Source organism: Chelonoidis abingdonii, chromosome 1, assembly GCF_003597395.2.
Source record: "Chelonoidis abingdonii isolate Lonesome George chromosome 1, CheloAbing_2.0, whole genome shotgun sequence".
NCBI classification, from domain to species: domain Eukaryota; kingdom Metazoa; phylum Chordata; order Testudines; family Testudinidae; genus Chelonoidis; species Chelonoidis abingdonii.
This window is the reverse complement of record NC_133769.1, coordinates 146955426-146968439: the sequence shown is the minus strand read 5'-3', so window position 1 is coordinate 146968439 and position 13014 is coordinate 146955426. Positions and strand designations below refer to the sequence as shown.

The 13014-nt window shown below is 39.7% G+C and overlaps 1 protein-coding gene across 1 annotated transcript in view; it reads right to left on the bottom strand.

The window, feature by feature from the left end:
* LOC116837071 (natural killer cells antigen CD94-like) overlaps positions 1-5430 on the bottom strand; it is a 75012-nt gene extending 69582 nt beyond the window's left edge. The window contains exon 1 of the mRNA XM_075070984.1: positions 5315-5430. The gene's annotated coding sequence lies outside the window, so the exon portion shown is untranslated. The remainder of the gene's footprint in view (positions 1-5314) is intronic.
* Between the last annotated feature and the right edge of the window lie 7584 nt (positions 5431-13014).

The window sequence follows — 13014 nt, the reverse complement described above, 5'->3', positions numbered from 1 at the left end:
TGTCTCTGGGCATGAAGCCATCAGCCGCAGGACATTTCAACTACTACAGAAAGATGCAGCATGTCTCCTCAGCAACACAGGCTGCTGCAAGCACCTCACACCAGTCCTCCACTCACTGTAATGGCTCCCTATAGAATGCCAGGTCAAATTCAAGATCTCAGTCCCTATCTTTATGGTGCTCGGTGCTGGCCCCACAATACCAAAGAGATTGCCTACAGCTCCAGAATCCGGCCATGTGACCAACAACTCTGCTTTTTTGGCACAATGGAACTTTGTACCACAAGGACAAACTTGTCTATATAGGAGATGGAGCTTTTTCGGGGCCAGTCTGGGATCATGGAGCAAACTTTCACGGGAACTAAGAACCACCTCAGATATCACCGTCTTCTGCTACAAGTGCAGGGGGCACTTTGTCTTGGCTAACGTAAACATATAATACAGAACACATATAATTTATTTTAAAAGAAAACAACCTCACCCCCTCCAAACTACACTTTTCACTCAATTCCCCCCAATGCAGGGAGAAGAAAAGTACAAACTGTGATAGATGTTAGTCACCTCCCTTAGCGCACCTCTGAAAGGTACTCAGATATATGGTGATGAGGGCTGCATAAGAATGTGAAGGATAGAGTACTCTCCTTCTGATACTGGTAACTGCCTGTATTTATACAAAAAAAAATGTAAATATTATAGAATGATGCAGTTCAATTTTGGTGCGCTACATAAATCACCAAAAAGGCAACTTTGACTTAAAATTGATACGAGAAAACTTGGTCCAAGGTAAAAAAATTCTGCAAAATTTGAAGTGCTTTGAAACAAGTTACTGGTCAGATTTCTACCCTAAAAATCTCTCTTTTCATTACAGTTCAGATACTTTTGTAGACATTTTCTTTTTGCCATGTAATTAAAAAAATATAAATAAATACAACTTAATTTACTAGACTCTCCTAGAGATCACTTAACTGCTGGCAATTGCTGCTCATTTAAAATAAAACAGTTGATAGCCCATTTCTTTGCAAGGGAAGAGCTCACAGTGAAACCTGATTACTGAGGACTTATGTCAATCAGGGAAAAGAAATTTTTCACTAAAAGTCACACAAAGGGAAATGCTAAATTCCCCAGAGTTTGCTGATAGAGCCAGCTGAAGATTTTCCATCATAAATTTTTTGTAATGATAAATTGTGGGGTTGATCGAACATAAACATTTGAGAGAAGGATCTGCTTTTCTTTTCTTTTTTTTAGGAAGAAAACTCAAAATCCAATCCTCAAAATTTTCATCCATGCACAGAAAATTTTGGGCAAAAAACTGACAAAACACAAAACCAATAGTACATTAAACATTTTCAGACAAAAACTAAACATGTTTTGGTTTTTCCATTAATAGTCAAAACTTTCCATGGAAAAAATCCCACTTTCCAAACTGGTCTATTTGTGGGGATTTCTCCTCTTTTGCAGAATGTCCCCTCCCCATTCTCCACATAAGCTTCCTGTTCTAGTCCATTCTCCCCTTCCATCTATCACTTCAGCACTGGATCTCTGATACCTATAGGAAGGAAGACATGCTCCTTGCATGTCAGAGGAAATATGAACATGGGAAGGGAACCTGAAGAAAGCAGGAGGAACTGATGGGGAGAGAAATCAAAACAGCACTCCCCATTCTGTAGTCCTAGTGAGATCTGAGACCTGTAGCAAAGGAGAACACTTAGGAAGCCTTCTGAAAATCACTGGATCCACTTTCAAGCTTCTGCATTTCCTGGGGTTCCTGAGTGTGATGTTTGTTTTATTTGAGGTTAGTTTAATTCTAATGTTCTTGAAAGGCTATATACATACTGTGTCCCTGCAATTTTAACTTCACTTTAACAAAATTCTTGTGTGAAACTGAATATACTTTGGTTACCTCCATGTTTACTCAAAGGATGTTGAAGAACAAGCAACTAAAACACTTTTTTATTGTTATTGAAAAAGGTAAACTAGATGTTTTAAACCCCATATTTTACTGTATAAATCCTTGTGCATCTTCATGGAATGTTAAAGAACCTACTTATAGCTTGACTCATGTCAGAAGAAGCCAGGAAGAGATAGTTACAAGGAGATGACAAGTACAGTCATGGTACTGTATATCAGAGGACAGCCTTCTAGCACTCTAGCTTTCTCCTTAAAATACTTTGTGTAAATTTCAGAGCCTCTAAATCTATGAATATATCAATTAATTAAAGGAAATTCAGATAAAATTTAACAAAAGAACTGACTGATGAGGAAAGATTAAGGGCTTTATGTAAGAACTGCAGAAAAATCCTAACTCCCATGGAACTTAATGAAAGTTGTGTGTTGTTTAACAATCACTAAGGGGCCTATCATCACTGAGAAAAGAAAGAAAGTAAAATCACTAGAGATGGCATGGATGCTACTTAAACAATAATAGAGTCTCAGAGAACACACATACTATTAAACGAAAAAATGAACATAAAGGCAAGGAATAAGCCAATATGGCTACAAGTAGGCATTCAACAGGCAATTCAAGCCAAGAGAGTTACTTCAAAATTTTGGAAATCTGACTTACTGAGGCAATAAAGAGGATCATAAATTACAGCAAGGAATAAGTAAGCTTAAAATAGAAGAATCAAAATGCCATTTGGAAGAGCAAATAGCTAAAGGGTATAAAACAAACAAGAGATTCTTTAAGTTCTAGCAAACGCAGAAAAGCCTATAAAAGAATCTGTGGGTCTGCTGAATAATCAGCAGTTATATGGGAGTTGATTAAGAATGAGAAATGATTTCTTTGCATCAGTCTTCACCCCAGAGGATGTGAGGGGGAAATTACTACCCTCACCTGCCATTTTCTGGTAACAGAGATTGACTGTGAGAAGAAGGTACTGGGGCCACCTAATTATTTATAAATCAGTAAGTCACCATCTCAGAGTTCTGAAGGAGCCCAGGTATGATTACCTGAGGACGCTGCTAACGACGATATGTGTCTCATTAAAAACAGACAATTTGAGGGTAGTAAATATTGCACCTATATTTGAAAAAGGCTTTAGGGGAGCTCCGGAAAATATAGATCAGCAAGCTTATATCGGTAGGTGGTAAATTGTTGTAAAGATATTTAAAACAATAACAAAATTGGGAGATCATGATATGATATGATCTAACGCAGCACAGATTCTGCAAGATAATCGTGTTTCATGAATCTTTTAGAATTCTTAAGAGAACCAGCTGGCAAATCTCTGTAGACTTTAGAAAAGGCCTTGAGAAGGTCCTACAGAAGAGGTTAAGTAGTCATGGGGTGAGAGGCACAATGTAGTAATGGATCAAAAACTGGGTGCAAGGCAAAAAGCAGAGTAGAAGGAAATAGTCACTTTTCATCTCAGAAAAAGGTTAACATTAGGGGCCTCAAGGTTTCCTACAAGATCTCATGTTGTATAATGTGGCTTAAGTCAGTTAAATCCTGAAAAATTTAAAACTGGACTGGACACAGCCTTATAAGATAGACTGCAGAGAACAGTTCTTCACTGAAGGGTGATAAGACATCTTAATTCTATGTCTTTCCATCTTCCTTTTCTATATGTCATTAAACAGTGCTCATTCAGAACAATTATTTATAGATATCCTTTGCACTTGGCCCCCTAAGAGGCACCAGCTGGAAGGTAGGAAACAAAAATCTGCTTCCACAGTTGTCCATTGCATATAAATTGCATAGAATTGTAGTGTTAGTAACCAGTCTTGTATATTGCAGATCTCCTTCATTGCCTGCTGACTTCATAAGGATTTCAAAGCAGATTAAGGGTCATTCACCGTCTCCCAGAATCCAGTCACTAGTATCCGTAGTTCTGTAATCTTTTAGAATTTGATTTAAGTCATTTTTAATGGCCATGCTAGAGTTCAGTGAATCATAGACTCATAGACATTTGAGGTGTAAAAGATACCACAATCTAGCTGTAATTCATTTAGGGTAATATTTTCAAAAGTGACTTTGTCATTGAAAGTCAATGAGAGTTAGGCTCCTAGATTCCTAAGTCACAATGAATATTTAACTTAGACTCTTGAAGTCACTTATGACCAGATTTTCAAAAGGTATGTAGGCACCTAAAGAAGTAGATAGGCACCTAATAGGATTTTGAAAAGCACCCAGGCACATAATACTCATGGAAGTTAGGTGCCTAGGTGCTTTTCAAAATCCTATTAGATGCCTACCTACTTGTATAGATGGCTTCGGAAAAATGTTACCCCAAGTCTATTCCTTTGCCCAATGTAAGATTATCTCTATGGTATGAGAGGAAGGATTAAAATAACATTAATATAAGAAAAAAAAACCGTAAGGGCAAAAAAGCAATTAGTTAAAAAGAAAGTAGGCAAGGGCAAATGGAGAGCAAAACCAGACAAAAAGTCAAGACTTACAAACCCCATGAAAACACAGAGATAAATAGGGAAATCTTAGAAAGGAACCAATATTACAGAAGAAAGGAGTGCAGGAAAAGAAACATGACACTTGAACACTTCTCTCTTTCCCTCCTCTCTAATTAGACTACATGGGCTACAGGGCAAGGAAATCTCTTTTTCTCTCTGGAATCTTTCCTGCACATCAGTGATTTTATATAAATAATAAATAGTGATTAAATTTTGACAATTCTTGTTCAAAATTAAAACAAATGAGGGTTTTTTTTTATTTTTCATATTTCCCCCTCTCCCATTTTCCAATCACCTATAAAGTTTCAATTACATTCAAAATTTTGCAAAACAAAAACAAAACTTTCCACAAAAATATTTGTCTCCCTTTTGGGGACCAGGTCTAGTACCTATATCTATATAGGATAGGGCCTGATCCTACAAAGTACAATGCATGGAAGGACTGCTGTGCTTGCAAGGAGCTCCATTAAAATTATCTGGGCTGTGCCAGGGTTGCGGCAGTCACCCATACATTATACATTGCAGTATCTTAGCCACCGAGTCCAATTCTGCAACAAGCTGAGCACCCTCAACTCCCATTGACTTCATCACCTCACAGTGCTTGGTCATATTTCCACGTGCTTTCTCCCATGTTGTTTGATACTGTTTAGCCTCAGTCTGTAAGAGGGGGGAAATGTCACCTCAGACATTAAATAAATATTAGACTATAATTGCAAGACTTCCCAATGCAGTTTGTATTAAATTTTATCCAAGGAAAAAATAATGTAATGTACACACACATATATATCTATAGATATCTTTCATTATAGCCACTGCTATTCATCTCCTAAATTAGAGGACGGGTAAGGGAGATAATCTATAGCAATTACCTTAGTAAGAAGGAAAGCCCCTGGAGAAAAACTGGTATTACCTTTGTTTGTGTTAGAAGGTTTACAAGCCAGGTTTTGAATCTTCTACTTGCCTTGTCTTTGCCCACAGAGAGAGAGAAATGGGCAGTGTGATATCACCATTCGAGTGTCCTGTTATGAGAGGGACAGCACCAGCCAAGAGAGGGATAATTATTTGTTCTGCAGTGTTCCGGCTGAAACCGCACAGGAAGCCCTCTTGTAGCTGATTAGAAGAGGCACGGCCCTTGTCCAAAAGCACTGAGAACAAAGAGACTTTCCTCTTCTGATGACTGAACCAGCACTGAAAACACCTATTGTTTTAACTTCAAAAGCTACTTGGTGTTACTGAAATTCTGAAGCTCAGTAACTTTCAGAACAAATACTCAACTGAAGTCCAAACACATACCCTCCTTGCTTTAGTTCTTGGATGGGACCTTTCATGTTTAGTCTCCAAAGCCATAGATGTCAACAGAAGGATTCCCACTGATTTCAGCGGTCTTTGGTTTGGGGCCCAAACAGGACTCACCACCATCAACATCAGAATTCTTGGTTTCAGCATCTTCCACCCCACAAGCAGCTTCCTATTTGGCAGTCAAGCATGGAAAGTGAGAAGATGGAAGCAACCTTTAGCTTGGCTGAAGGTAGATTCTGGGTATACTGGCCTATATAAGTGACATTGCATCAAGTCAGGAATCCAGCCTTTTCATATTTAGCCCTTAGAAGGGAAAAGACACAAGAAGAACTTTGGATGAAAGCCTTTCATTTTTGACATTTTTTGAGTCTCTAGTGGTATGGATAGTGGTCTCGCTACATCTCTCAGCTCTGAGAATGTGCAAGAAAATGCAAAAACAGATGTTCACATCTGGAAAAGGGGCAGTGATAGGTGGTGGTGGTGGTGATCATGATGATGATGATGATGATGACTGGATTTAATATTGCTAACTGTGTCAGAGCCCTGTACGAGACACAGACATAGACATAAAGAAACAAACCCTTTGCCTGAGGGGTGCTCACCAGCTAAACTCAAATGAGACATAGAACACACAGGAAGGCCCAGAGGAAGTCTTATCTTGGAGATTTGGAGACGTTTTCTGTGGGGAAAACAGTGAATCAAATTCTGCCCTCGCTTATAACGTTGGGGCGCAAGTGAGTATATTTCCACGCATGTCCGTGATATTTAGCTCAGTCCTCCAGGGAAGGTGTCTATAAGAGCTGACTAGCTTCATTACACAATACACACTTCTAGTCATAGCTGCAAGAAAAGGTAGCAGACACAAAAGCAATGAACATAAAATTTTAGGCTCTTCCCAATATTTTCTGTTTTGCAAAAAATCAAACGTTTGTTTACTGGAAAAGAACCCTGAAAATGCAGCTTGAACCTTGAGGTTAGTAGCTGTTTCCATTGCAAGTACTTATAACTATGAAACGGAAAGCGCTAATCTCAACCCAATGCCTTGCAAAGAAAAACCATTTGCTTTTAAAAAACAGCAACAACAGCTTAGCTCAAGCTACCTTGAGGTGTGAACTTGAACATTTAACTGGACTATTTTAAGGCTACAAGATACTAAGAAATGAAATCTTTCAAATGAACATTTTGGTCATGTCCAGGCACCTTTAAAACAACTAAGTCTGCATTAAATCAAACCCAATGGGTCAATCCATCCTTAGTGGAGGAGTTAAGAGAGGAATTAGACCTATATATGGCTAATTCTGTCAGCTGCCACAACGGAGAAACAGTCTAGCTTCATCCAGTTTGGAATCTCCCACTTCAGGTAGATGAAGGCTGCTATCAAATCCCCCTTACCTTCTCTTCTGCAAACTAAGCCCAGTTCCCTCACTCTCTCCGCATAAGTCATGTGGCCAAGCCCCCTAATCATTTTCATTGCCTCCACTGGACTCTCTCCAATTTGTCCACATCCTTTCTGTAGTGGGGGGCCCACAAACTGGACGCTACTCCAGATGTGCCCTCACAAGTCTGAATAGAGGGAATATTCACTTCCCGCGATCTGCTGGCAATGCTCCTACTAATGCAGCCCAATATGCATAGCCTTCTTGACAAGAAGGGCACACTGTTGATTCATATCCCAGCTTCTTGTCTACGTAATCCCCAGATCCTTTTTCTGCAGAACTGCCACTTAGCCAATCAGTCTCCAGCTTGTAGCAGTATGGGATTTCCATCCATCCAGGACCTGCACTATCCTTGTTGAACCTCATCAGATTTTTTTTGGCCCAATCCTCCATGTCTAGGTCACTGTGAACCTATCCCTACCCTCCTCTTATCTACCTCTCCCCCAACTTAATATCATCCATGAACTTGCGAGGGTGCAAATCCATCCTGATCATCTAGATCATTAATAAAGATGTTGAACAAAACCGCCCCAGGGCTGACCCCTGGGAACACTCTGCTTACTGGCTGTCAAGTAAACACCAAGTCATTGATCACTACCAGTTGAGCCTGAGATCTACCAGGTTTCTATTCCACTTTATTAATTCATTCATCCAATCCATACTTCTTAACTTGCTTGCAAGAATACTGTAGGGACCGTATCAAAAGCTTTGCTAAAATCAAGGTATATCACGTCCACCGCTTTCCGCATATCCACAGAGCCAGTTATCTCATCATAGAAGGCAATCAGGTTGGTCAGCCATGACTTGCCCTTCGTGAATCCATGTTGACTGTTCCTGTTCACCTTCCTCTCCTCCAGTCCTTCAAAATGGATTCCTTGAGGACCTGGTCCATAATTTTCTGTGAACAGAGGTGAGGCTGACCAGTCTGTAGTTCCCCAGATTCTCCTTCTTCCCTTTTTTAAAGATGGGCACTATATTTTCCTTTTCCCAGTTGTCCGGGATCTTCCCCAATTACCACAAGTTTTCAAAGATAATAGCCAATGACTCTGCAATCACATTAGCCATCAGTCCCCGCTGCAGCCATGGCAACTGACAGCTCCAGTCCTTGCTGCAGCGGCAGGGGTTAAAGCTGAAAAAGTGACGGATGTTCATTAAAATAGGTGCATTACCACCTATTGCATCATTGATGCAATGATGATTGATGATGATAAGAGCTGGCTATGTGTCTTTCCATCACTGTATCTGGAGGAATACAGCAGGTTCATTCCCCAACTAAGTTACTATGCCAATATTGTTATGTACGGTTTATGTGTGAAGCCATAACTATTTACAACTCATATGACTAATAAGATAATATATTTCAGTGGGTCTTTCTTGCCCCATAATTGCTGTGACAGTTATCCCTTATAAGTGTCCCAAGTTTTTATATGCTTAGTTCTGAGACTATCTGGAGTTCTATGGACATAGGGGCACTCAGAATGATTAAATACAGTCTAACACAAAGAATTCCTGAACAGGGTTACTTATTGCTCAAGAAATAGTGTTCTGAGCTTTAGAACTGAACATACTCTTTGTTAATATCCTAAAGATTCTAAAGAATAATTAATATATAAATGAATCAAACATATAGATGGTAAAGGACTAGAAGGGTCAATATTAACTAACAGATACTACATATAACTAGCTACAAATAAATTTAGGCTGGAAATTAGGTTTCTAACCATCAGAAGGGTGAAATTCTAGAACAGCCTTCCAGTAGAAGCAATAGGAGCAAACAACTTGACAGAACAAGAAGCAATGGTCTCAAGTTGCAGTGCGGGAGGTCTAGGTTGGGTATTAGGAAACACTGTTTCAGTAGGAGGGTGGTGAAGCACTAGAATGGGTTACCTAGGGAGGTGGTAGAATTTCCATCCTTAGAGGTTTTTAAGGCCTGGCGTGACAAAGCCTTGACTGGGATGATTTAGTTGATGTTGGTCCTGCTTTGAGCAGGGAATTGAACTAGATCACCTCCTGAGGTCTCTTCCAACCCTATGATTCTATGATTCTATGAACTTAACTGCTTTGAAGATAGAGCTTGATTTATTTATGAACACAATTATATGAATGTGGGGAAGGGGTATTGTCTGTGGCAGGAGGCAACTGGATTTGATAACCCAAGAGGTCCCTTCCAGTCCTATGTTTATAATCATTTCACAGATTTTCTTTCTATTAGAGCTGATAGACTATTTATTGATTTGTTAAAGGCTACTACAGTGGGAAAAGTTTAAGAAAATATTCAGTCAAACACAAATTTAGAAACATAATAGTACAATTGGTTTTAAAAGTCCATTTCTGTTCCTGTGATGTTATTAAAGATTGCCTCAATGCTGGCAGTTATTGCTTCAGCTGTTGCCAGCTGACAAGGGCTACCACTCCTTCTGCTTACATCACATTTTGAAAACAGGGGCAGGGTGTTACTTAGTAAAAAGGCCAGGAAATCTTCTGGTGGTGGGAGGAGAAAGGGGAAATGAGAATGGAAGGGCTCACATTTCTGGCAACTACCTTCATCCTCAATAGAGTTAGTATTGCCTGTGGACATCATGCAAGTTACACTAGTTCAATTATAATCATTCGTGCCTAACACACATACTAGAACTGAATTGCATAAAGCTGTTCAAAACAGTTCTTTTCTGAGCTACAAATAGACTAAAAAGCTGCTTCTTCTGTTTTTTTGACCAAGTGTGAGTCTTCAATAGGGCTTAGAGGCTGGGGTTTTCAAAGAGCTGAGGGCTTGTCTAGACACAGAAGTCACACCAGTATAAGATTTGTCAGTACATTGCTACCAAAAAAATATTTTGGCGTGCATTCCCACTGTGTAGCATCTGTGTTTGTGCCCACACAGAATCATGTTAATGTCCCTAAAACCAAGGTGTACTGTGGGTTCGTATCCCAGTGTCCTCTAAATCACTTGAACATTCACTGTATTATAGCATTTTTTTCAGTGAATTGTTGGATACCCACAATGCCTTCTAGAATACCTGCTGGTGTGATAGGAAATTGTGGATGCGTGGAATCAGCTGCCCAAAATTCCTTCTGACCTATCCATGGTTCACCTCTTTCGTGCCTTCTCTGAACTGCACACTTTAAACATATTGGAGGAGAAAAGGAATGCTGCACTCCTGTCAGCCAGGATGGAACATATAATCCTGTCCTACTGGACAGGACACAGGAGGCAGGTAAACTCAACAGAGGACTTAAAGGCAGAGGGTGAGCACCTGTTCCTTGAGCAACTACATACAGTCAAGAAGTGAGTAGCTATCTCAATAGGGAAATTTGCAACCCTATTCTGATTACCCACTAACTGGTAGCAATTTGGCATTGGGGAGTTAGGCACTTTTAGACTCCTTTGACAATCCCATACTGTACAAATAGAAGGCTTGCTGCCACTCTGACCATGAAGATGGGAGTTGACTGATATCTTTGTGCATGTTCAGTGAATTGGGGAATTAGGGCCACAGATTTTTTACAATAAAACCTGAATATGAGAAGATCTTTTTTCCTATTTATCACCAAAATCAACTTGAAATATTAAGAGTTGGTTGTCTAATTCTAAGTAAAGTTGTGCAAAAATTTTGAGAATTCGTTGTTATTTAACAATTCACAAAAGTTTCCAGTATACTTCCAGCTCTTAATCGTTTTTTGCAAACATGTTTAATATTTGTTTGGTAAAATTGTACTATATCTATAAGGAGCACACTTTAGCCATATTCTTAACACTTGTATAGTGCTGCCTATTGTGTTCTGGGCTGACAATTTAACTCTCCTTGTTAATATGGTTAAGGAACTTAGTTTTATTTTCTGATAATACAAAAAAAAATCTAATATACAGAACAAAATTCCACCCTGGTGTCATTCCTCTGGAGTCAGAAGACACCAGTGAATTGAATTGGTTAACATTTTTTTACCAAAATATATTTCCAATGGAAAATGTAGTTTCATCAAAATTGAAATTTTCTATGGAAAATATAAATTTTGACACTTTTTTTATTTTCCTGATCTGAAAATAGAAGTCATTCATTTCAAATCATCATTTGCAAACTCAAAGAAATTTTGGCAAAAAGTCAATTTTTCCCACTGGAAAAATCAAAACAAGAAAATTATTATTTCAAATCACCTCTCCATATGAAATTAAACATTTTGGTTTAAAATGTCAAGTCAAAATGAATTTTTTCATTTTGTTTTGACAAATTATTTGATTTTTGGAAAATAAACAATTTCAGCTTAGTGGTTTTGAGGATTATTTTGGGTAGATAATTTTGTCTCTGCATACCACTTTGTCCCACTGGACAAAGGGCATGGGATAAGTAAGAAAGTGTGTGAAAGTGGTGGAAAACCCTATTTTTCATACTTTTGTACAGTTTTCAAAGTGGAAGAAGTTGAAAACTCTAAGAAATGTTTACAAGTAAGTAAATAAAGTTGAAGAAATAAAAAGGGGGAAAATTTAAACCCCAAAATGGAAAACTGAATTGAAAGCTTATGATAAATTTAAACAAAATGAAAAGTTTTGTTACAAAATGTCATTTTGAAACAACTTGAAGGAACTCTATTGCTTCAATTTAAAATAAAAATTCACACTGAAAACTTGACATTATTTCAGGCCAAAAATGTCAAATGGTGAGTTTCCCTGTTAAGTTTACTGTTGGAAAAAGTTTGGTATTATGATCAGCTCTGTCAGTGCCCAATGAGGATCCTTTTTTATTTACTATATAGAACTGGTGAAGCTTCTTCTCTCTGAGGATCTCAATGTGCTTTATGAATGTCATTTGATTTATCCTGTCACAGCAAACCTAAGAATTCAGTATTATTGTCTGTGTAACGGGACACTTGGAGGGCCGAGTAGCCCAGTAGTTGGAATGGTTTACTTCTAGCCCCCTGCTTGAGATGCCTCAGTCTTTAAGGCAGAAAGTAGAGTAGGGGGATCAGGGCTACCACTCCACTGGGTTCCAGCCCAGAGCCCTGTCTGAGTCCATCCCTGAGTAGCTGACCTCCCAGCAGGGAATCTACATCCACTGCCCTGTGTTAATTCCTACCCATGTCCTTTCAGTTTGGGGTGTGGCCTCCACAGCCCAAGTCACTCTGGTGGCTTGTCTCCAGTGGCCTGGACTTAGACTAAGGGTTCTCAAGACAAATTTTTGTGTGGCTGTGAGTGCGCCCACCAACTCTTGCTGGTGGCTACTCTCACACTTTTCCCTAAAATACTTAATTAGTTTTAGGAAAAACAAATAAATTTACACAATATACACAGCCAAATCATAGTAATTTATTTATTGCTAACTAGGAAGACTGCTGTGAAAAGTGATGGACTAACTAGCTAGCAGTAAACAAACATACAAGTATCACTTTTCACAGCAAACTTACTCGGCCCCAGTAAGCCTGGGGACAAATTAAGACCTGGATGGGGAGTCAGGGTAGGCAGCAGGAGCCAGAGATGATGGGGGCGGGGGGGCCTGGAGGAAACAGTGAGAGGCCAGAGCCTGAAGCCCCTTGACTGGGGGCTAGGGATGGAGCCCAAAGTTGCACAGCTAGAGCCCAGGGCCAGCTCCTGGGCAGCCAGAGCTGGAAGCCCTGCGGCAGGACTCTACCACCCCAGGGCTGAAGCTCAAAACCTGAGCCCCACCACCCCTGGGAAAGTGAGGAAGTCACCAGCTGCCTGCTCCTCCAGCATTGTGCCCCTCTGTCTCCAGAGGGGTGAGGGAGCAGGGCTCAATCCCTGCTTCCAGCCCCAGCACCCAACACCAAGGGGATTCATCTAAAAACAACAGGGAAGGGGAGGGGCTGCTGCTTTGCCCCGCCTCCCATCACAACCCAGGAGGCTGTGGCCACAATAAAAGTCCCT